Source organism: Haliotis cracherodii, unplaced genomic scaffold, assembly GCF_022045235.1.
Source record: "Haliotis cracherodii isolate W230 unplaced genomic scaffold, xgHalCrac1.p SCAF_19, whole genome shotgun sequence".
Taxonomy (NCBI): domain Eukaryota; kingdom Metazoa; phylum Mollusca; class Gastropoda; order Lepetellida; family Haliotidae; genus Haliotis; species Haliotis cracherodii.
Genome location: NW_027266274.1, coordinates 5,936,884 through 5,960,713, shown reverse-complemented (window position 1 = coordinate 5,960,713; position 23,830 = coordinate 5,936,884). Strand labels below are relative to the sequence as shown.

At 38.2% G+C, this 23,830-nt stretch overlaps 1 protein-coding gene across 5 annotated transcripts in view; it reads left to right on the top strand.

The window, feature by feature from the left end:
• LOC139467058 (protein cycle-like) overlaps positions 1-23,830 on the top strand; it is a 116,128-nt gene that overhangs the window by 24,000 nt on the left and 68,298 nt on the right. For 3 of the 5 annotated variants that reach the window (XM_071248768.1, XM_071248772.1, XM_071248767.1), the window contains exon 3: positions 9,879-10,132. The exons of 1 other annotated variant lie outside the window; for it this stretch is intronic. The gene's annotated coding sequence lies outside the window, so the exon portion shown is untranslated. Of the gene's footprint in view, positions 1-9,487; positions 9,518-9,878; positions 10,133-23,830 lie in introns of those variants that run through there. One more of the 5 variants, XM_071248769.1, reaches the window with a different exon arrangement.

The window sequence follows — 23,830 nt, the reverse complement described above, 5'->3', positions numbered from 1 at the left end:
AGAGCCGCTTCACGTGGTGTAGGTACAGGTGTGTGATTCTTGCGTCTCAGATGCCAGCCAGCATAGTGTTATGCTGAGTCACCACTGCGCCGGAGTGTGTCGTAGGCCATGTTGTTTTACCGCAAACTGGTACTTGATATCTTTTGTGTTGAGAATAGACAGGGACACAGTTGAATTGGCACCAATTACGTCATAATCTAAGGGGGATAACTCAGGCCTGTTTAGCTCGAAAAACGAAGGCCTCATAACGGCATATCATTTTCACACTATTGTGAGCTTCCTACTTTCACTGTGAAAAAAATGAGTGTATATTTTCAAACACAGATACTAACTAATCCTAAAATAGCGTTTTGTTTAGAAAAAGAAAGAAAGTGATTTTTGCGTGTACACTTCCCCTTTAAGGAGACGGGGATAGGTATGGTTCCCCCAAAACGATGCTAATGATGTATTGTGATAACTTGCCTCATTATGACTCAAAAAACAATTCTTTTATGGATACACGATAAGGGCATGCCATGACCCTACTGACTACCTCTACCTGGACCCCTACAGGGGAAAAGTTGAATTACCCATAGCTAATTCCTTTTGGGGTTGTACCCTGCAGGCACAACATTGTTGAATCAATATTGAATCAATGATGAATCATTGTTGAATCATTGTTGAATCAATGATGAATTAATGTCATGCTTCAACATTGAAATGACATTGACTTTTGGCTGGATATGAAAGTTGAAATGATGTTGACATGTGAAGGTTGAATCAGCTTCATATATGAATGTTGAAATATTGTGCTTCAACATTGAAATGACATTGACTTTTGGTTGGACATGAAAGTTGAAATGATGTTGACATGTCAACGTTGAATCACCTTCATTTAAGAAATGTTGAAATGTTGTGCTTCAACATTGAAATGACATTGACTTTTGGTTGGATTTGAAAGTTGAAATTATGTTGAAATGTCAACGTTGAATCACCTTCATATATGAATGTTGAAATGTTGTGCTTCAATGGTGAAATGACATTGATTTTTGGTTGGATTTGAAAGTTGAAATGATGTTGAAATGTCAACGTTGAATCACCTTCATATATGAATGTTGAAATGTTGTGCTTCAATGGTGAAATGACATTGATTTTTGGTTGGATTTGAAAGTTGAAATTATGTTGAAATGTCAACGTTGAATCACCTTCATTTAAGAAATGTTGAAATGTTGTGCTTCAACATTGAAATGACATTGATTTTTGGTTGGATTTGAAAGTTGAAATTATGTTGAAATGTCAACGTTGAATCACCTTCATTTAAGAAATGTTGAAATGTTGTGCTTCAACATTGAAACGACATTGATTTTTGGTTGGATTTGAAAGTTGAAATTATGTTGAAATGTCAACGTTGAATCACCTTCATATATGAATGTTGACATGTTGTGCTTCAATGGTGAAATGACATTGACTTTTGGTTGGATTTGAAAGTTGTGATGATGTTGAAATCTTGATGTGTAATTAACGTCAGATATCAATGTTGAAACAATGATTTGATTCTATGCTGAAATTACATTGAGTTTTGGTTGGATGTAAATGTTGAAATCCCGATGTTGCATCAGCATCAGGTATCAATGTTGATATTTGTTGCATCGATACACACTGCTCTATGGCACTGTATAATTAGGTCAAATAGATTTCCAAAATCTAATGTCAATATCAATATTTGTGGTTGAGAAAAGTATATAATATGTATGTTTTAATAAGCATTGTTAAACCAAATGTATTTATTTTTTTTAAAAATATGGTAAATGTTAAAATCATTCAAGTAACTGTCCAGAAAAAAAAAATGTATACTGTAAATCTTGAAATTAATGCGTCTCCAAATTAATACGACTGCTGACACCTACCCAAAAATGCGACACAAAATCAGTGCGACTCTCCCACCTCATACCCAGTGGAACATACATATCCTTACCTTAATCCAATCAAACATCAAATAGCAACGCTTATTAACATTGAGTAAATCTCTTCCGTAATAACAACAAACTGTGTTTTCCTAAAAACAACACACATTTTATATGTTTATTCTGTTGACTGGCATTAAGGAAGTTAATGGCAATAAAATAATGGAACCAACAACAGTTCACTGATTGGAGTGGTCAATGATCCCTAGTTTGACACTAGTGGGTATAACTCTTGACGCGAATGTCTAATGTGCAGCGCCTATAGTCAACACAATCTGATCAAGTTAAACGTTTTGCATTCCCTACTTCACAGACACCCAGTGCATGTGGATTGTAGCACAACATTTGAGCATGCAGAATAAAAACAATGAAAGATTTGGATAAAATCTATCAACGCCTAGTTGATGTCCACATGCATTGCTAATGCTGCAATTGACCGAAATCTGCAATGCACTGGCAATGTTGTTTACAAACAGGATGTCGATTTCGTTACTCGTTTTGATTGGAATATACATAGACTTGTTAGTCTAGTCAAATAAAACTCCGAAATTCCAGGCAAGTTCCACAAGGGTGGAAAGTGGAGGTTTTTTTTAATTTACCGTATTCGATGTAATAAGCGCCCAGGGGCTCTCATTTGAATATTATGTTGCTGGAAAAAACAGAGTTGAAAGATAAATATTGTGGTTTATGCTGATGGCCTGAACTGTTTATATCCGACAGATATGTTTTTCCAGAATTTAATTCCCCATAATTAAGGGTGCATATAACACACGAGTGCGTATTATACACGAATAAATAAGTCTTGTGTACATTGATCAATCGGAAGGGATGCTAATTGTGATTGTTCACTTGCCAATATATTAGCAAATATCGCTGTTGGCGCTTATTAGAGCGGGGCGCTTATTACGTCGAATACGTAAGTCTCAGGAAGATGCAACCTGTGTGGCAAAAGTCAGCAGGTCTCAAACCATTGTCTAATTAGTCATCTTTACTGTGGCTACCTGTAGGGCTATCATGCATTCACCAGCTTCACAGCTGTCAACCCCTGGATGTCAAAATGTGTGAGAAGCCAAGGTGCAGGGGCTGCAAGCCCCGCTGTGTCCAGGGCGCTGTGCCCTGGTGGGGGGCACAGGGCGGCAAAACCCCCAGGCGAAAACTGGTTTTGAATGATTTTAAGACCATTTTAATGGCCTTAGAGAGCATGTATTCTGAAAAATTATATTTTTATCTACATTTTATATGAATGCGTGAGAATTTCCCAACCTTGCATGTGAGCGTGACATAGGTGATAAATGCGTGAGACTCATGCAAGATGCTTGAGAGTTGACAGGTATGTAGCTTATCATATCTCCATTTATTTGATGAATATATTAAACCCTTTTAACGCTGATTAAAAAAACACAAAGAAATAAATTGTAGTCCAGTCAAATGATCCTCATGAACAAGAGGGATCTGTGCAACATACTTGACAGAAGAGATGGTGATTGTGGTGTACGGGTACAGGGTATTTGTCATAATTGAATCGAAATATATAAGGGACCGACCATTTGGGGGGCTGGATTTTGTACATGTTGTATAGAGACCGGATATGTTTTTAGCTACTGATGCAAAACCAGATATTGTTTTAATTGAAACCATGAGCCAATTTTCTTTTCTATGAAACACATTGCAACAATGTAATTTTAGTGGCAGGCCATTTCTCTTTTTCCTAAGAATATGTAGCATAAATATTGTCACATTGTTTGGACTAGACTACATTTAGTCTCTGAAATCTTATATTACACAATATCCTTCATTACTCTAATAAAAATAAAAATTTCCCTATACTGATTTCATTGTGGAATAGAGCTAGTTAGAGCTGGCTATACTTGCTTTTGTATATGTTTCTAGATTTATTTTTTTTCCACAAAATAAATATATTCCACGGTCATGGTGCAGGACTATTCGACGTAATAAGCGCCCAGGGCGCTCTCAAAACTAGAAATAGGGGTCTCTTATTGGAATATTATTTTAGTGAAAAAAACAGAGTTGAAAGATAAATATTTTGGTTTATGCTCACAGCCTGAATTGTTTATGTACGACAGATATATTTTTCCAGAATTTGATTGCCCATAATTAAGTGTGTACATATCACATAAGTGCATATTATACACGAATAAATAAGTCTTGTGTACACTGATCAATCTGAAGGGGTGCTCATTTGGATTGTTCACTGGCCAAAATATTAGCAAATATCCCCGTGGGCGCTTATTAGAGTGGGGCGCTTATTACGTCGAATACAGTATGTTTGAACCAGCTAACAAAGTCCTGCGATCTGGCACACAACCTCATACCAGCAGGCACAACAATGTTGAAGCAATGTTGAATGTTGTGCTCAAATATTGAAATGACTTTGATTTTAAATATCAGAAGGCCAATGTTGAAAACTATGTCAGATTTCAATATATTTTGAAATGTATCGAAGGCCAGTGTTGAATAAATGTTGAAAAGAATGTCTCTTTTCAACATATCTTCGAATATCGAAAGAATGGTTTTCAATATAACAAACTCAAATCATCCAAATGTCACACACTGAAGCAATGTCATGGGTCTGATGGGAATAAGACTTTGGTTTTCTTCTCTATTACATATCAAATTGATCAACAAAATACACTGTGGGCCACCTTGATGTGCCTGAATCCTATAGTCATGGGGTTGAATCCCATTCACCCTGCTCATGATTCTTGGTTCGTCAGCACCATACCAGTGTGTAGGTTTCACTACGGTGTTAAATGTTCATGGACTTTGTTGTCGGGTTCAAGAAAATATTTGGTAAATATTTGTTAATGCCAAGTTGGCAGTACACATGCTTCGCAAATCCTGCAATCGACTAAAATCTACACTGAGTTTACAAACCGGACGTTGATTTCGTTATGCGATTTTGATTGGACTACGCTAAGACTTGTTAGTCCAGCCAAAATATAACTCCATAACACCAGCCTCGCTCAGGAAGGGTGGAAACTTGACTTAGTCATAGTCAGTTAACTCCCTTGCTTTGGAAAATAAACGTTTACATCATCTAAAGACAATTTGAAATATTATTTATCATATCGTCATGCAATATGCCATGGCTTGATTTAGCTATATAAAACATGCACCAATGCAACCTATTATTGATAAATGCAACCTAATATTTATGTCTAAATGCACCGAGTGCATGTAAAAAAGTACAAATTTGAGTCCGACTGACCCTTACTTGTGGGACCAGGGTGCAACCTGGTTATGTCCGGTGGAACTAGCTTTTCATGTCAACAGTTTCTTTGTTTGTTGTTTAACGCCGCACTTAGCAATATTCCAGCTATATGACGCTGGTCTTTGTAAATAATTGAGTCTTGACCAGACAATCCAGTGATGGATATCATGAGCATCGATCTACGCAATTGGGATCGATGACATGCATCAACCAAGTCAGCGAGCCTGACCACCCGATCCCGTTAGGCGCCTTTTACGGCAAGCATGGGTTGGTTGCTGAAGACCTATTCTATCCCGGATTTTCACGGGTCTCATAACAACAGGCATCAGGTGCAAGTTAAATCAAGTTCCTTAATTGAGCCATGTTTGATGGAGATAATTGACATGGTGTTCAATTAATCTGCCATCCCGTTATGTACCCTGCGTAACAGTAATGCTGGCTTCTTTGTTGAAAGATTAATGTCTTCGGATAATATGATAAGCTTGGAATAATGTGTCCAACAAACCAATCATTACCATCATCCTTTCCTAATTGTTCCAGGAGGGATTCTCAGGAAGAATTTTGGCCCCAGTAACCTTAAAACTTGTAGCAAGAAGTGACTAAGTAGATCCGGTGGTCAGGCTCTGACTTGGTTGATGGATGTCATTATACACAATTATGTGGCTAGATGGTCATGATGTCGATCACTGGACTGCCTGGTCCTCAGACTCGATTATTCACATACCCCAGTCATATAGCTGGAATATTGCTGATTGCAGCCTTAAACAACAAGGAGACACACACCTGAGAACACAAGGATTTGAAACCATGACAGTTGAGTATATTGGTGGTAATGTCAAATCAACAATTTACTGAAATTTGCAAATATTTGATTTACTTAATTTTGTGTTTCAAAATGCGAATTTTAGATGTTTTGATTTATAATTTTGTCAAACTGATTATTTCAGGAAATGTTTTTTTGAAGAAATGGTCTAAAAACAACCATGAAAGTAATTAGTCTTGCTTGAAAAAAATCACAAATTAATGTGGTGAATAGATCAAATGAAGTTGTTTTTGGTCAGTGAGTTGTGTTTTATGCCCCTTTTAACAGTACAGTTATATCGCGGCGTGCCAGCTGGATTTTGGAAGAAAGCACGAAGTGATGCAGGCTCAGACGTTTACCACTTTGGTGAAACCCACGAGCACGGGTATGGTGCTAACAAATTTAGAAAACTTATAAGGGCAAACTGGGATTTGAACCCACAATCATATGTTTCTGGCGTGCCCAACTCTTCACAGTGAATTGCAGTGCCTTCGATGATTGGGCCACCCTGGAAATGTAAAGGGAAACAACTCTCCAACTCTAGCCAGCGCCAATTTAATTATCCCGTGTTATCACCAGATGCCAAATGGCGTTGGTGACCCAACAAACTAGGTGTTGGACCAGCAAGGCTGGACCTTGTTGACAGTGAGGAGGAACTCGCTTGAATCCTTGCATTTGATCGGATAATGCTTGCAGCACAACCTTTCACCTTTCAAATACGTCTGCATACACATGTATGTGTATATACAATTATGTAGTTTAGTGTACAGCAAATACGTGTACCGTATTCAACGTAATAAGCGCCCCGCTCTAACAAGCGCCAACAGCTATATTTGCTAATAAATTGGCAAGTGAACAATCCCAATTTGTACCCCTTCCGATTGATCAATGTACACAAGGCTTATTTATTCCTCTATAATACGCAGTCGTGTGTTATATGCACCCTTAATTATGGGCAATTAAATTCAGGAAAAATATATCTGTCGTATATAAACATTTCAGTCTGTCGGCATAAACCATGAAATTTATGATCTTTCAACTCTGTTTTTTTTTCACCAAAATAATATTCTAATAAGAGCCCCACCAAAATAATATTCTAATAAGAGCCCCCTATTTCAAATTTTGAGAGCGCTAATTACGTCAAATACGATATGTATTTTTTTTTCAACAATGAAGTTCAGTACATATACTAAAAACAGCAACAACGCTTATATTTCAGGCAAATTGCATGTAATACAACAATTGCTACTCCCTTCGCGTCATGCATGTTTGATGGTATATACCCTACACCTCTGTATTTGTCATCATTCACTTGATGTTCAGTTAATGACTTTATTACAAGCATAATTAGTGCAAGAACCACTCATATCACCTGAAAAAGACTGCAATATAACTCATTAACGTTCATCCCTGCCTGTGAGGCTGTCGGGGATATATCAATCAGTAGTCCCAATTAGGCATTTCTCGCGTCTGGGGTAATCATCTAATCTAGGATTGGTTTATAAATCCAGGTCTGATGTGGTGAATGTATTACATGTTATGTAATATGTACGTGGCGCCGCAGCTAAAGGTTAATTGTTAGTTGAGTTGCTTAAAACATTGATCAAAGGATTAACCGATGATACTTTGATGATTAATTAGTGTAATCTTGCACAGCAGATTTTGTCGAACAAGATAACTGCCTGATATTATGCATGTAACTTCTGTTGGTTGTAATTACGATATTCGCATTTGTTTTCATTCATTTCCTGTAGCAAGAATACGGGGGGCGTCAACGACGACAGGTCAAGTTCTTCCATAAGTAAAACATAACAGGCAATAAGTGCTATTGTTATGGTTATTATTTTAAGTATATACAGTAAAAGCTGCAAATAAAATAATTTGATATTGGAATATATTATTTCTGATAAAATGATAGTTTCAGATACAATTTATCTGATCACTGCATGAAAATTCTTTCAAGTTTAATAAATATTATGGGGTATATTTCTGACAGAATCACTGGTGGATTGTTTGAAAATGTGTTTACAGTAGTTTGCTATCTCTAGCTTAGTTTATGAGAAAATACTCCCGGTAATCTTTATTTCTGTTCATAAAACAATGCCGAGCAGAACAGAAAATACAATTTAAATGGTAAATTTATCACAATTTTCACATTTTTATTGCCCAAGTTTTTTCTCACCTGTTCGTTTACCTGAATTCTCTGAAGGGATACTATGTTTTTTCTTATTGAACATTATATTGTTGACTGATAGCTTCCCCCTCGAAAGTCATGCATTAAGCAACCAGAAAAACTCATCACTTTGGCTGCAGCTCTTTATTGAATATCCTTTGATGTGATAAACGGCTTCTCATTCTTCAATTCTCCCATAGATGTCACTTCGAGCAGCGCTGAACATTAGTCATACCAGTCAAGATTAAAGTCCATATGTAATAAGCAAATTTTGAATCTGCAAAGAAAAAGGCGATCCATACTTCAATACTTTCAAAACTGGAGTGTTGTTTCCGTTTAAGGTAAGGTGAAATGGGGTTTGATGTTGCATCCAAGATTATTGCACTTATATAGTGATGTGCTTGCACGTGTGTGTGTGTCTGCTTGTACTAGTCCTGACTGATGCCGATTTATAGTGCTAGCTCACTGAGATACCATGCCGCAGTTACACATGAATACCTCACTCAGACACAGTATACTGACTCCGAGCCGACCAGTCCTTGTTTTAGCCCCTTAATGCCGAGCGCCAGACAGGGTAACAACAAGTACCATCTTTTAATATGTATATATATCTTTTGGTATGACGTGGCCAGGGATCAAACCCCGGACGTTCCGCTCTCCGGGCGGACACTCTACCACTAGACCACGGAGGCGGTCTCTTTCCCTTTAAGGAATATATTGATAATGATGTCACTTTAGAAAGACTTATGTTGGGCAAAATGTCTTGAGTGATATTTCAACTGCACATAATAAAACTGAGTGATCAAAATGTTTTATTATTTCAGCAATGTATGTGATATCCCAAATGTAAACTTATATTTGACTCATCAATCTAAACAACCAATCTAAGCTTACCGTTAAAGATCCAAATAGACATGTGAATTCATATTGTATTTACGGTGACATATAATTTAGCAATGTGGTATGTGTTTCCATGGTAACATTTATCTTTTGCTTTTCCACACAAATGTGCTACTGTCTCTGTCAGCTTTGTCAGTCCTTCCACCTATGCTTAACAACAGTTACCTCCCTTCCCAGTGTGATCTACAAGCTCCTTTCCAGTGCAATACACCTTCGTTACATTCTCAGTAACATCGCTGCCACCAGTGTGGGCGTGGCCATTACAAGAATCTTGAAATTTGGCTTCTAACCCCAAATGTAGTAACGTTCATACTTTTGTTTATGTTTTGGGGAATGCCATCATAGTTCATTCTGAAAAGGTTTATGACTGACCATGTTTTCCAGATAAATTTACTAGAAACTGAAATTATTATTTCAGAAATACTTATCAACTATCAAGACTTATTTTTACAGAAAAGGGGCCTTTGGTGTGTATTAATTTCACATTTAATCATTTTTACTGATGACATAAAGTGACTCAAGTGCCTATCTCTTCTTAAGGCTTTATGGGACTTTTTTACAGTTTATGTTCACTACTACATGAACAAACAAACCAAATTCTAATGTGTCCCATGGTGGGGATAGTGATATCGCTGTTTTCTTATTTTCTTCTGAGTTATCATATTTTCATGGAAGATTTTATAAACCCTGTTTGTTCATAAGCAGTTTGTTATTTTTGAGAAAAAAACCAACTTCTTTATTATGTAACATGTAAATGTATGTCCCCGATGCACAAAAATTACCATAAATGTGTGTCTGTTTTAATGTTTGATATTATCTTTCTTCCAGATTAACACACATCATCGACACTGGAACTGTAGTGGAGTTACCAACTAACTGTGACTAATATTCAGGAGTGGGAAATAATTCAGAAGATACACTGTTTGGTGCTTTATCATGGAGTGTTTGTTCTTGACTTGAAGTGACCCCCTTGTCCATGAGTTGTGTCATTGCAGTGTGGAAATCAGAGGGACTTCATTTCAATGGCTGCGGCCATCAGTGAAATACACTTTCCCTGCAGACATTTTACAAGCAAATTACAGGTCAGCATTTTCGTATTTTATATCACTTTGTCTATCGGTATTTCAAGGGGCACTATGGATCTTTATTACCCACGTGGTGAAGATACAGGTGGTAAGATACTAAATCCGTACGTCACACGTGTGTCGTACAAGGTTGACCTTGTTTTATTCGTTTTGATTGGATAACCGTGACCTCTGTCACACCGGGACTACTTTTTTCATTCATAAAAAATCGCGAGACGTCATTCATTTTGCGATTACAAGGCAGAACTGAAGAAATTCATGAGAACGAGAGATATTTACAAACACTTTATTAAACCAAACAAGATAGTAACACGCATCAAATTAGGTTTGCATTCAATATAAGTTATGCATAGAGCTCCTACAGACGTATAATCGAGCTAGATCTATAAATCGATTTACAATGTACGACTGCCGATCGAGCGCGTCCCTTGAGCGTGACGCACCCGACCATTTTCGCAACTTTCAACTTGATTTAACGTAAAAGGATAAGCGTGGTGAAATGAAGCCTGTTTAAACTATCTGGACAGATATCTAGACTTACTTGGGATGATCCGGTTGTGCCATCGGTGTCCCCTTTGAAGCGTATTTTGTGGCGCTGTTTCGGTAGGTGTTGTTGTTCATGAATGAACGAACACGACAGCACGACCAGATCACTTAAAGTTCACAGTTCCGATAAAAATCATTCGAAAACTCCGTGGAAGTGTGCCTGACTTCTGATTTTGTGGCCCCAAACATCCCAAAATGTGAACAGTAACATTCCCTATCTCTAGCGTAAAACGCTGTGAGTGGATCGCGGTTGTCTTTTCTTATTCCGGTGGCGACCTTGCCCTTCGATCGTTCGAAGCTGTCACTGACATGCAAGCAGACTTGAGTTTGTTGATTTTCACGTCTTCAGTAAAGGGTGGTACAGTTAACATGAATGTCTTTGGCGAACAGTCTGATTTCCCTCTTCCAAAATGGTACGGACATGATATAAATTCAGCTGATAGATCAAGGAAACCGAACCATTTTGATTGCACAGACAGGACCCCGGCAGTGTGACCGACTGTTGGTCCGATATTCAAAGCGCGGCGCTAGTGTGACATTTCAAATTTTCTTATCGGTGTCCTGCGTACTAACAACATGGCGCTTGAATTACCATAAGTTGAAGACTTTCTTCCAAAAGGATCTTGAGCGTCGGTGCTGGTTTGTTTGCAAACAGAACAGCAGGCGCATGTTGTTAATTAATGCGTATGCATAAACATGTCAACAATGCCCATATTTGGTCATGTATCAATATTCATGCGCAACCACATTTTGCAACCGGTTTCAGTTTGGTGTGTCAACGAACGAAAGTTGTTATGTATTTACACTTAAATATATATTTAACGTGGGTAATAAATAAAATACCACACTCATTCTCGTTAGATACCATTTTTACGAAACTCGTGAACTTTCTATGGTATCTGACCTCGCTTTCGCTCGGTCAGATACCATAGAAAGTCCACTCGTTTCGTAAAAATGGTATCTAACGAGAATGAGTGTAGTATTCTCTATATATTACCGGAGTAAGAAAATATTTAAAAACCGTATTCGACATAATAAGTGCCCCTTTCTAATAAGTGCCCACAGCGATATTTGCTAATATATTGGCTAGTGAACAATCCCAATTAGCACCATTTCAGATTGATCAATGTACACAAGACTTATTTATTCATGTATAATAAGCACTCAAGAGTTATAACATCCTTAATTAACCCCCTAGTTCTAATTTTGAGAGCGCCCTGGGCGCTTATTACGTTGAATACGGTAATACAAACGATTCTTATAATTGACTTATGGGTTTAGATGGACATTATTGCGGAATAGTTTCTGTGAATAATTGTGTTGAAAATATGACACCAATAGGTACTATGAAGTTATACAACCCTTTGCTTCCAGGGAAATGCTGTGAATTCTGATCTGAATATTAACACGGGTCACATACAATGTTAACATTTTGGAACTTTCCTATTCATTGTGATATTTGTAAAATCCCTGCGTTTATGAAGCTGAAGTTTAATGTTGCTATCACCTTATATTCCCCTGATCTCACTAAACTTTACCGAAATGGTTTTCAAAGTTTTTAAAGTCCTAGTTATTTAACCACGTTAAGACACTTTGTTTGAATGAAAAATAATCAACATGGTCAAGGTTCTCAACTACTGGTAAATCATATACCATATTCGATGTAATAAGCGCCCCGCTCTAATAAGCGCCCAAGGCGATATTTCCTAATATATTGGCTTGTGAACACTCCCAATTGGCACCCTTCCGATTGATCAAAGTACACAGGACTTATTTTTTCACGTATAATACGCACTCATGTGTATGTACCCTTAATTATGGGCAATTAAATTCTGAAAAAATATATCTGTCGTACATAAACAGTTCAGGCTGTCAGCATTAACCATGAAATTTATCTTTCAACTTATTTTTTCACCAAAATAATATTCTAATAAGAGCCCCCTGTTCCTAATTTTGAGAGCGCCCTGGGCGCTTATTACGTCGAATACGGTATATACTCTTGTGCATTGATTTGAAGATAATGTCTCTGTCGAGAAGGATATTGTTTTGGAGTGGTCATTAGACATTTCGGAGTCCTCGCTTGCTGCTGAGTTTGACATTTGAAGCCAGTATCATATTTCTACATACAAACAAATCTGGGGCCTGGCATCACAAACATATTGTATTCCATTGACAAATCTACATTTTGGCCAAACTGACCTGCTGCCCAGTGGACTGTGACAGGCACTGGCTGTAGACAGGACGGAGCTATGCAGTGGACCCTTCCAGAACCGGCTGAAGTGTCATTTTCAGTGAATCTATCCTGAAGAGATGGATGATTATTTAATTCCAAAGACTGGACTGAACACATTGCTGCTGAATGTGAACATATGCAAGCAATTGAGTGAAGCACCAGTAAAATCTTCACTCAGTTAATGTTTTAAGGTTTAATGAGTGACCCTAAGAATTAATGTGATTGAGTGAGCATGGTTATATGCTGCTCTTAGCAATATTCCAGCAATATCACGGCGGGACACCAGAAATGGCTTCACACATTGTACCCCTGTGGAGAATCATACCCAGGTCTTCTGCGTGACAAGCAAAAGCTTTAACCACAAGGTTATCCAACCACCCCCTAAGTATTGAGGTTATAGTGAGTGAGTGAGTATGGTTTTACGCCGCTTTTAGCAATATTCCAGCAATATCATGGCGGGGGACACCAGAAATGGGTTTCACACATTGTACCCATGTCGGGAATCGAACCTGGGTCTTCGGCGTGACAAGCAAAAGCTTTAACCACAAGGTTATCCAACCACCCCCTAAGTATTGAGGTTATAGTGAGTGAGTGAGTATGGTTTTACGCCGCTTTTAGCAATATTCCAGCAATATCATGGCGGGGGACACCAGAAATGGGTTTCACACATTGTACCCATGTCGGGAATCGAACCTGGGTCTTCGGCGTGACAAGCAAAAGCTTTAACCACAAGGTTATCCAACCACCCCCTAAGTATTGAGGTTATAGTGAGTGAGTGAGTATGGTTTTACGTCGCTTTTAGCAATATTCCAGCAATATCACGGCGGGGGACACCAGAAATGGGCTTCACACATTGTACCCATGTCGGGAATCGAACCTGGGTCTTCGGCGTGACGAGCGAACGCTTTAACCACTAGGCTACCCGACTGCCCCTGAGGATATAAGATAGACAATCAAACTAATAATGATAAACATATATAAGCTCAGATGATGATGATAAAATCTATGAAATAATGAGAACAAGGTTACAATTGTTAGGAGTGTGTTCTTATGTACAGTAGAACATGGATGTAATGAACTACAAGGGACAATGTTGTTTGTTATGTACGTTTTGGCTCAGAAACGTCCGCCATCTTGTGTAAAACACAATACACATAATTGCTGCATTGAGTTGTATCAGCAGTGATCATATCATTCAATTGATAACGTTTCATAACATTCATATAAGTTTAACAAGGTTGATCCGTAACCGCTGATTGTGTTGATTCGCCGCGATTGTGTTGATTCGCCGCTGATTGCGTACAGGTAATTGTCAGTGACACTTGACACTGAGTGAGATTTCTTAGTTCACTATACACCTCACTAGTTAGTGGTAGATGGTCTTGTTGGTGATCAGATATCAGTTCGCTATATACGTTAGTTCACTGTAGAGAGTTTGTTATTTACGTAAATTTTATATGATATATGGGAGATAAATCAAGGATTTTTTAACCGTTCGTTATGTCCGTGTTCATTATGTCCGTGTTCTACTGTATTTAATTATCTAATGCTTAAATGTGGATTCCACATGGAATTCAAAATAAAAGGAATGGTTATAAAGGTAAAGAAAGATACAGTGCTCCTGATAAATGCATAAAATGCACAAAATGTGTCACAATAATCAAACTGATTTAGAGCTGAGTTCATACAAATCTGCATGAACAAATTCAACAACCCAACAGTAAGACACATCCTACTGTATCCAATGTAACCTTTGACCTAGGTGTTTCCTAACTGATCTGTACTTGCCAGTCCATGGGCACGCGATTCGCTGTGCAGAGTTGCTTCCCTTGGACACACCAGAAACCTATGATTGTGGGTTTGAAACCCAGTTCACCCCGATTCTGTTTCTAGGTTTGTCAGCACCATACCCGTGATCGTGGGTTTCACCGAAGTGGTAAACATCCGAGACCTGCATCACTTCAGGCTTTCCTCCCACATTTAGCTGACACGCCGTGATATAACTGGAATACTGTAAAAAGAGGCGTTAAACCCAACTCACTCATTCACTCACTCACTCACTTGCCAGTCCAGTGCTGGTCTGTCTCACAGTCCCTGAACCATACTATTTTCCCTTCACCCAGCCTTTACTGTAATCCTTTAGCCTCAAATGAAGCAAGTCTAAATTTTCCACAGGTTCTCCCACCTCACTGAGTCTCCTTTTCAATTTTTATGTTGTTTGTATATAAAAAAAAATATATATCTATTTTCAGAGACTAAGCGTTAGTCTAATCCAGACTAATCACATATATAAACATTCAGGTCACCAATCAGGTGAAGTTAAGTGTCATCAGTCATGGAGAATAGTTAGATGGGTGATCGCTTTTGGCAGCTTGACTCCTGAGAGTTTCCAGTGCTTGGTCCAGAGCACATTGAAGTGCACATGTGGTGTCTTCTCAAACAAGTGACATTGTTCGAAAGGTGCCTCATCACCAAGCAGTAAATGGGTACAAGGTAGCACCGCACAGGCAGCCATGGTTGTATACTCCCTAGGGTGCTGCGAATGAAAAAAATCAAGTGCACACTGATCCACTGACCGGAGTAATAATGTTAACGTTTTGAGGGTACACCTTGTATAAGGCTTAAAAAAATAAAAGAATTGATTCTCAGGTAATTGTTTTTGAAAATATAGTGCGGGCGGGCAGACGGTCTCTTTTTGGGGGGGGGATTGTTCAAACTAGTATGTAACCAATAAACAGTTGTGTAATCAATAAGCAATTGTGTAAAATCAACCTTGGAAAGGGCATCCCTATATAAATGTATTCCTTGATGAGTAAAATACTGGAATACAGAATTTGACTACCGTAGGACTTGAAATATTTCAGTATTTTTTCATTTAAAAATGGAAATAAAAAGGAAACGTGCAGCGAACTTTATGATGATGCGGGCGGTGCCTGAGAACCAAGACTATTTCTTTTTTTAGCCTAAGGGATATAGAGCAGTATGAGTACACACATCATTGTGTCTGACATATTGTAACTATGACAGAACTTCAGTTGTCATCTTAAATTGAGAAGGAAGATTGAGCACATGTCTACCAAACATCGCTGGGGTTAAAATCGATTCCACAAATGGTGTAAAAGCACAACTAATGTTGTTTTTCTGTTTGGTGATTGACTTGTGATTACAATTCATGTATTTCAGTGTCTTGTTATTCGAACAGCTGCAGCCTGTCACATGACAGAACATGAACAGATGCAAATTAGACGTGAATGATTAAAAAATATATCTACACATCTGTTTAAAAATATCCGAGAGATGAAAGATCTACATTGGCCACATCCTAATAAATCCTTTCTATCCGAACCGCCTCCGTGGTCTAGTGGTAGAGCGTCCGCCCGGAGAGCGGAAGGTCCGGGGTTCGATCCCCGGCCGCGTCACACCAAAAGACGTTAAAAGATGGTACTTGTTGTTACCCTGTCTGGCGCTCGGCATTAAGGGGCTAAAACAAGGACTGGTCGGCTCGGAGTCAGTATACTGTGTCTGAGTGGGGTATTCATGTTAAACTGCGTCATGATATCTCAGTGAGGTAGCACTATAAATCGGCATCAGTCCGGACTAGAACAAGCAGCCACACACAAACGTGTATGCACATCGCTATATAAGTGCAATAATCTTGGACGCGACGTTAAACCCCATTTCACCTCACCTCACCTCACCTTTCTATCCGAAATCATAATGAAATAGAATATGAGTTAAAGCTCATGATGCTTGAGGGGAGGTCCGGTGGCCTAGTGGTTAAAGCGTTCGCCCTTCACGCCGAAGACAAGGGTTCGATTCCCGACATGGGTTCAAAGTGTGATGCCCATTTCTGGTGTCCCCGCTGTGATATAACTGGAATATTGCTAAAAGCGGCGTAAAACCATACTCACACACTCATGATGCTTGTCCATCTTCATCCGTATAGCATACCGTATTAAATGTAATAAGCGCCCTGCTCTAATAAGCGCCCACGGCAATATTTGCTAATATATTGGCTTGTGAACAATTCATAATAGCACCCATTCTGATTGATCAATGTACACAAGACTTTTCTATTCGTGTATAATACGCACTCGTTTTTTTTTTCACCAAAATAATATTCTAAAAAGAGCCCCCTATTTTTAATTTTGAGAGCGCCCTGGGCGCTTATTACGTCAAATACGCTAATATATGTTTGCTTCAGTAGTCTGTTGTAAATGTTGATTTTTCCTACTATTTGAAGCATATATGAAGACAGCTTGTGCTTAAGTTATATTGTCCATATTCTCCTAATTCAGCGTCATTACCATGATTACTAGCCGAGGTTGTCATATAAGTCATTTTTAAATAATATTTTTTTTAAACTTTTTCTACAATTTCTGTTGTTACAACCCCAGATTTCTGCTCTGTATGTAAGAATAGGTACAAAGACAGAGTGACAATATTGGGAGGTACATTAACAGTGAATTAAGTGGAGCTGTTATCTGTCTGTCTGGAGCTCATTTGCCCAGTGGACATCCTTGGAGATGGTCAAGATGTCTGCCAACTTACAATTACAACTGAATATTCACCATTCAATATAATTTTTGTAGTACTTTTACTTCCATTAATAAAATTATGAAAACAAAGTCATTTCTTTAAAGTGATGGTGGGATGAAATTTGAAAAATTAAAAGAAAGTTCTGCTTGACAAGTCTAAGAGTTACCTCCCTTTCTACATCACTTTGGAATAAGGGTTAGTTACTACAAGGTTGGTCCAGGATCCCAGGATTTTTATAAGGGTGGGGTCCAAAATATCAAAATCTTCTCTCAGTCAATTGTACTGCCTACAACACACTAAATCTCGTTTTTAAAAGCTGGGGGGGGGGGGGGGGACCCTGGACCCTCTTCTGGATTCGCCAATGGACTGAAACGGCCAGCTGACCTGGAGGGAGCAGAACAACGGCTCTTAGTACAGCAAAGGTTTTAAATTATATTCCACTTTTGTAATATGTGCAGGGGGTGGATGTCACTGTGTTATACTTATCATAAGAAAAGTGCCAAGTATTGAGAAAATATAATCTATATGATGGATCTTGCCATGTCTACCTGCAAGATGCAAGGGAGAGGGATAAGCCATCGGCACTAGAAATATGCAAATTATTCCGAAGTGTTTTGTGAGAGCTTTGAACTGATGTTTTTTAGTTTGATAAAGGGAAAGCTTATATTTCATCAAAATAATATTTATGATACATGCATGATTTTCATAATGCATTCTTTGCGCCAGTAGCCAAAATGTTAACATTCAGATGGTTTCATAAAACGTGGAAAGCAACTTACATATATCGTGAGGTCAGGCTCTTTTATTTCTTGGGGAGAACAATTCCTGGTTAATAGGTCACTGCTAGGTGTGAAATAAAAAGAAATGCATAATATATTTCATATTTCTGTTTGTTCTTCAAAAAGTTATTTGAATATGATGCCATGTGAATAGTGTAAGGGACTGGCCATTGAGGCGGGGGGAGGGGGAGAGATGGGGGAATATGATTGTGAGATTGGTCTTGGGGCTCTGTGTCAATTTGTTCAAATGGTCAAGCCACAGCAATTTCTTCATCAGCCAATATACAGACAGGTCTCCTGGGTGTCCTCATGATGCAATCATAATACTGGTGTCAGGAAAACTACTCTCAATTGACATTGAACTTCTGCTGACAGCATTACATAACACATGTAAATTCTACGGATTTTGTTTTCCAAATTCAGTAGCTGTACTCCACTGTGATATGTCTGGAATGCTTCTTAAACCATCACATTTTCTCTAAAAAATATTTCATACCATATTAAAGACTGATTTCGTAAAATCTGATCACGAAGTCAACCATTTTCAACCGGAAAACTTAAGAGTTTGTCACTGGTTGTCCTTAACCCTATCAGGAAAGGAGAGTTAGCAAAGAAACCTAATTGTATGTTTCGGAAGGTGAATGGTTGTTAAGTTCATCGCTACCAAGTTATCCCTGTGGAGTTTCCAGGTTAAAATAGGTCCCCATCAACCTCAATGCTGGCCATAAGAGGTGACTTAATGGACCAGGTGATGAGGCTCATTGACTTGGTTGTAAGCATGTCAGCGTAGCTCTCATAATATCAATCCAGACTCGATTATATAGGGATGCCATCATATAGCTGGAATATTGGTGAATCCGGCATTAAAGAACAACAACCAACTGTTCTGAAATTGCTGCAGTTTTGTAAGAGAAGTCTCATGGCTACTGTTGTTGACAGTTCTTTGGATTTTAAATGAGCATATTCTTTTCAAAAAGAAAACCTGGAGATTTAAAAAATATTTTCTTTCAATTTACACAGATTGGTTTAATAAACTGAATAAGAATTTCATCATTGTTGTTCTTAGCTCCCTCAACCCTATATTCAATTTAGATTATGACATGATGCATATTTGCCTGGACTTTGTAAAATTTTGCATATTTGAGACCTCTGAAATCTCAAGGCCTATGATACTGAGATTTGTTGGGATGATCCAAGCTGTGGTGTCTCTAGTTAATATTAGAAAACATACAATTTTATGGATAACAAATCCCAGTTTATTGTGTTAGTCACGTTTCGATGTAGATGCTTACACCATTTCAAGCTCTTAATTCATTAATTACTGCTCACAGAATTTGGATATATTTTCAACATGGCCGCTATGGCAGCCATATTGATTAGATCTTTCTGGCCCATCTTTCAGCCAGTTCTTCAAGTATCATTTGGAATTTGATATGCAGTAAGTATATGTCTATTGTTTTTGCTGCTGCTATGACCTATCACTCATTATATACCCTCATGAATCTCTACTTGCTGCCAACATCTCTAAAAACAGTAAAATGTTGACATCATTTTGTTCCACTACTCGGGACATACAGAGAGAATATCTATTACATAGAAGCACATTGTGCATCTATGACATATAGTGCAACTATTTATTAAATTTGCAATATCGTGAATCTTCCATAACATTAATTCAGGTGAGCTACAGAGTCTAATGGTTGTATATAACGTATTTGACATAATGAGCATGGGCGCTCTAATATGCGCCCACGGCAATATTTGGTAATATATTGGCTAGTAAACAATCCCAATTAGCACCCCTTCCGATTGATCAATGTACACAAGACTTACTTATTTATTCACATATGATACGGACTGGAGTGTTATAACACCCTTAATTATGGGCAATTAAATTCTGGAAAAATATATCTGTCGTTTATAAACATTTCAGGCTGTCAGCATAAACCACAAAATTTATCTTTCAACTCTGTTTTAGAGCCCTCTATTTCTAATTTTGAGTGTGCCCTGGGCGTTTATTACGTCGAATACGGTATATCTGGGTTAATAGTGTCACTGACCCTGCTGGCTGTTAAGTAAAAGTGATAATAGTTAATCAATGCTTTTATGATTTTGACTGAGGATGTATGATGAGGATGGAAGGAGTGAATCAGGGAACCGGTCGGGGATATGATGAAATGGTTTACCAAGGTACAAGTCAAGTATCCTGTGAAGATTCCAGGTTAGAATTGGCAACCCATGCTTGTCATGCGAATTCATGCAGTTTGCACATCTGTTTTTCGTTTCATATCTCAATGAACTGTGCTTGTCGTAAGCGGCGACTAACGGGATTAGGTGGTCAGGCTTTAGATTGTTGATACATGTCATTGATCCCAATTGCGTGGATTGATGCTCATGATATCAATCACTGGATTGTCTAGTCCAGACTCAATTATGTAAAGACTGCCATCTTGTAGCTGGAATATTGCTGAGTGAGCGTTAAACAGCAAACAAACCAAACCAGTGAACTGAAAAATATACAGTCAATCCTTTACACAACCTTGTTTGATTGAATATTTGAAATGAAAAACCCCCAAACCCAAACCTATACATCTATAAAGATATTGAGATATATGCGAATATTCTTTTTACCTAAGGTGTTTCTTAAAAATCAATGAACCTTAAAATTAGAAATGTGTGGCCTTAACTACCATTTGGTGAAACCTTTCTATTTGGTGAATTATTGCTGATAGAACTTGTTCACCCATTTTCCTGTTCTGTTAATCAAATGATGAATAATTCGGAAATATTTCACTGTACAGGAAGAGAAAGTCTTACAAGTTGCCAAATTTTTGCATCCTTTTTTTTTCATTTGGAAAGAAATTGTCAGTTTCTTGCTTCAAGACAGACCGACAACGAAAATAAAGCTGTGAGGCCGCGCCCCTGTGTGTTGTCTCTGTGGAGTGAGACTGTCAACAACATGGCCTTGGTCAAATGTTTTCTCTGTGTGTGCTGAGGTTGAAAGTGTTTCGAAGTATCATAATGTCTGCAGCATTTAGATGTTTCTGTGCCATGTCATCTAACTTGGATCTTATTATGCGCAAATATCTCATGTGTATTAAAGATTAAATGATACAGGTAATGGCTTATTTTGTTTTTTTAACCATAATAAATTATTTTTACATACCTTTTCATCAGGGTTGTTTTTGGTAAAAGTGTATTGAAAGAGCGGATGGTCAGTGTTTGGTAAAGGTGTACTGAAAGAGCGGAGTGTCAGTGTTTGGTAAAAGTGTTTTGTAAGAGTGGAGGGTCAGTGTTTGGTAAAAGTGTTTTGTAAGAGAGGAGGGTCAGTGTTTGGTAAAAGTGTTTTGTAAGAGCAGATGGTCAGTGTTTGGTAAAAGTGTATTACAAGAGCGAATGGTCAGTGTTTGGTAAAAGTGTTTTAAAAGAGCGGAGTGTCAGTGTTTGGTAAAAGTGTATTGAAAGAGCGGATGGTCAGTGTTTGGTAAAGTGTATTGAAAGAGCGGAGTGTCAGTGTTTGGTAAAAGTGTTTTGTAAGAGTGGATGGTCAGTGTTTGGTAAAAGTGTTTTGTAAGAGAGGATGGTCAGTGTTTGGTAAAAGTGTTTTGAAAGAGCGGATGGTCAGTGTTTGGTAAAAGTGTTTTGTAAGAGTGGAGGGTCAGTGTTTGGTAAAAGTGTATTGGTAGAGCAGAGGGTCAGTGTTTGGTAAAAGTGTATCGTAAGAGAGGATGGTCACATTTTGGTAAAGTGTATTGTAAGAGCAGAGGGTCAGTGTTTGGTAAAAGTGTATTGGGAGAGCAGAGGGTAAGTGTTTGGTAAAAGTGTATTAGAAGAGCAAATGGTCAGTGTTTGCTGAGAGTGCTCATTTTTATGATAAAATAGATAATTGCAGTATTTGAGCTGGAATATTGATGCAAAAAATGTGTTATTCCTTGTCATTATAAGACACTGGATGTGTCAAAAAAATGATTAAATAATTATTATTGTGGCATCATATTCAAGCCTCCATAATAAAACTTATTTTTTAATTTCTATGTACCTACATTGATTGAAAGGTCATGAGAATTAAATTCATATTCTGTGAATCAGTGTTGATATTAAACCATGTTGGTTCAAAGACAACATACCTTGTAACAACCTGGCATTTGTTGTTGTGATCAATACATCACAATCACTTGTTAAAAGCGAAAGACGAAATATCAATTGGCAGACAAGGTCATAGGTATATAACACTTAATTCAAATTTAGTTATTACGATTACGAAGTGTGATGAAAAGGACGCAGACTGGGAAAGTATTGGTATTGTATCGACATTACTGTCGTTGTTACACACTGTTTGACAAGGTATCAAGTTTTGTCAACACAGCTTGAATTTGCTTGTTGCTATTCCTGATTTGTGTTTCAAGCAAAGCATCTGTCCAAATCCTCGTAGGATTGACCATGAGCTTGACGCCATGGTGTTACCTCCCCCTAGTGGTCCGATTCTTTACATCGTTTCCAAACTTTGTTTCAAAGGAGACACGGAAGACATTCCCAAATATGCGCACTGTTTCTGTGTTTATGGGGTGGGGCTTGCCACTGGCATCTGATCACTACTCTGTGTTCCCTCAGACCCCAAAGCGTTTATCTTGTGTTTCGGCCTTGGATTGTTTTGGCAACAACTCTGTTTGCACTCTGGGTTTTCTTCCCCAAACTTTGTATGACAGGGCTGTGTGTGTTGTGTACACAAGAGTTGAAAATTCGATAAGCAAAACAATGCCCACATTGCTTTTGATGTGGCCTCAGGAGGTTTCTCTCAAACCAAATCTGCCAATGGGACCATGTCTCAGTGGTGATCCAATCTGCAGGCGGGGACCAAGGGTTAGGAACACAGATTTTCATTTCGAAACCTACCTGGAACGTTTGGATTTCTGAATTCTTACAGATGTGAAGTCATTTTCGAAACACGAAAAAAAAAAAGTGCTGCTGATGACTCTTTTGAGGTGTAAAGAAGCGGGATTACTGATGCACGCCTTAAGAGGCCAAGTTCAATTACATGTGCTCTCGACAGACAAGTGGAACGTATTTGATTACATCATGTGCTGTTTTCACATTCTCGTGATAATGATTTCGCTAAATCTCAACGACACTGGATACTAAGTGACCTGAAGTTCGGATACAAATATCGGTGAAAATGTATCGAAACGACTATTACCCTGATCCGTACCCCACTGGGTTCCACCCACATCATCTCATGTACCCCACAGCAGAGGATTATGGGTACTCCCCACCCAGCATGCATATGCATGAGGAGAACATGCATGTTCCGTTGTATATGAATGATCATTATGGTAAGTATATAAGCTTCCGGTTTCGGCAAGCTTGTAACGCTTTGTTCTGCAAAAAACATTTTTATGACCTTCGTGTTTGATAAGCATGTAGTTACCCTGGTCTTTTGTGTCGCCATCTTGGTTACAATACTAAAAATATCCATTATGGAATTGGATGAAGACTTATTGACTTTTTAAAGGTTTTCAAGAATGGAGTCATGTATTCGACCCTTGTTGAGCTAAGAAATATTGTCGTGTCTAAAAGATCTATTTTGGTCAGTCAGGGCTT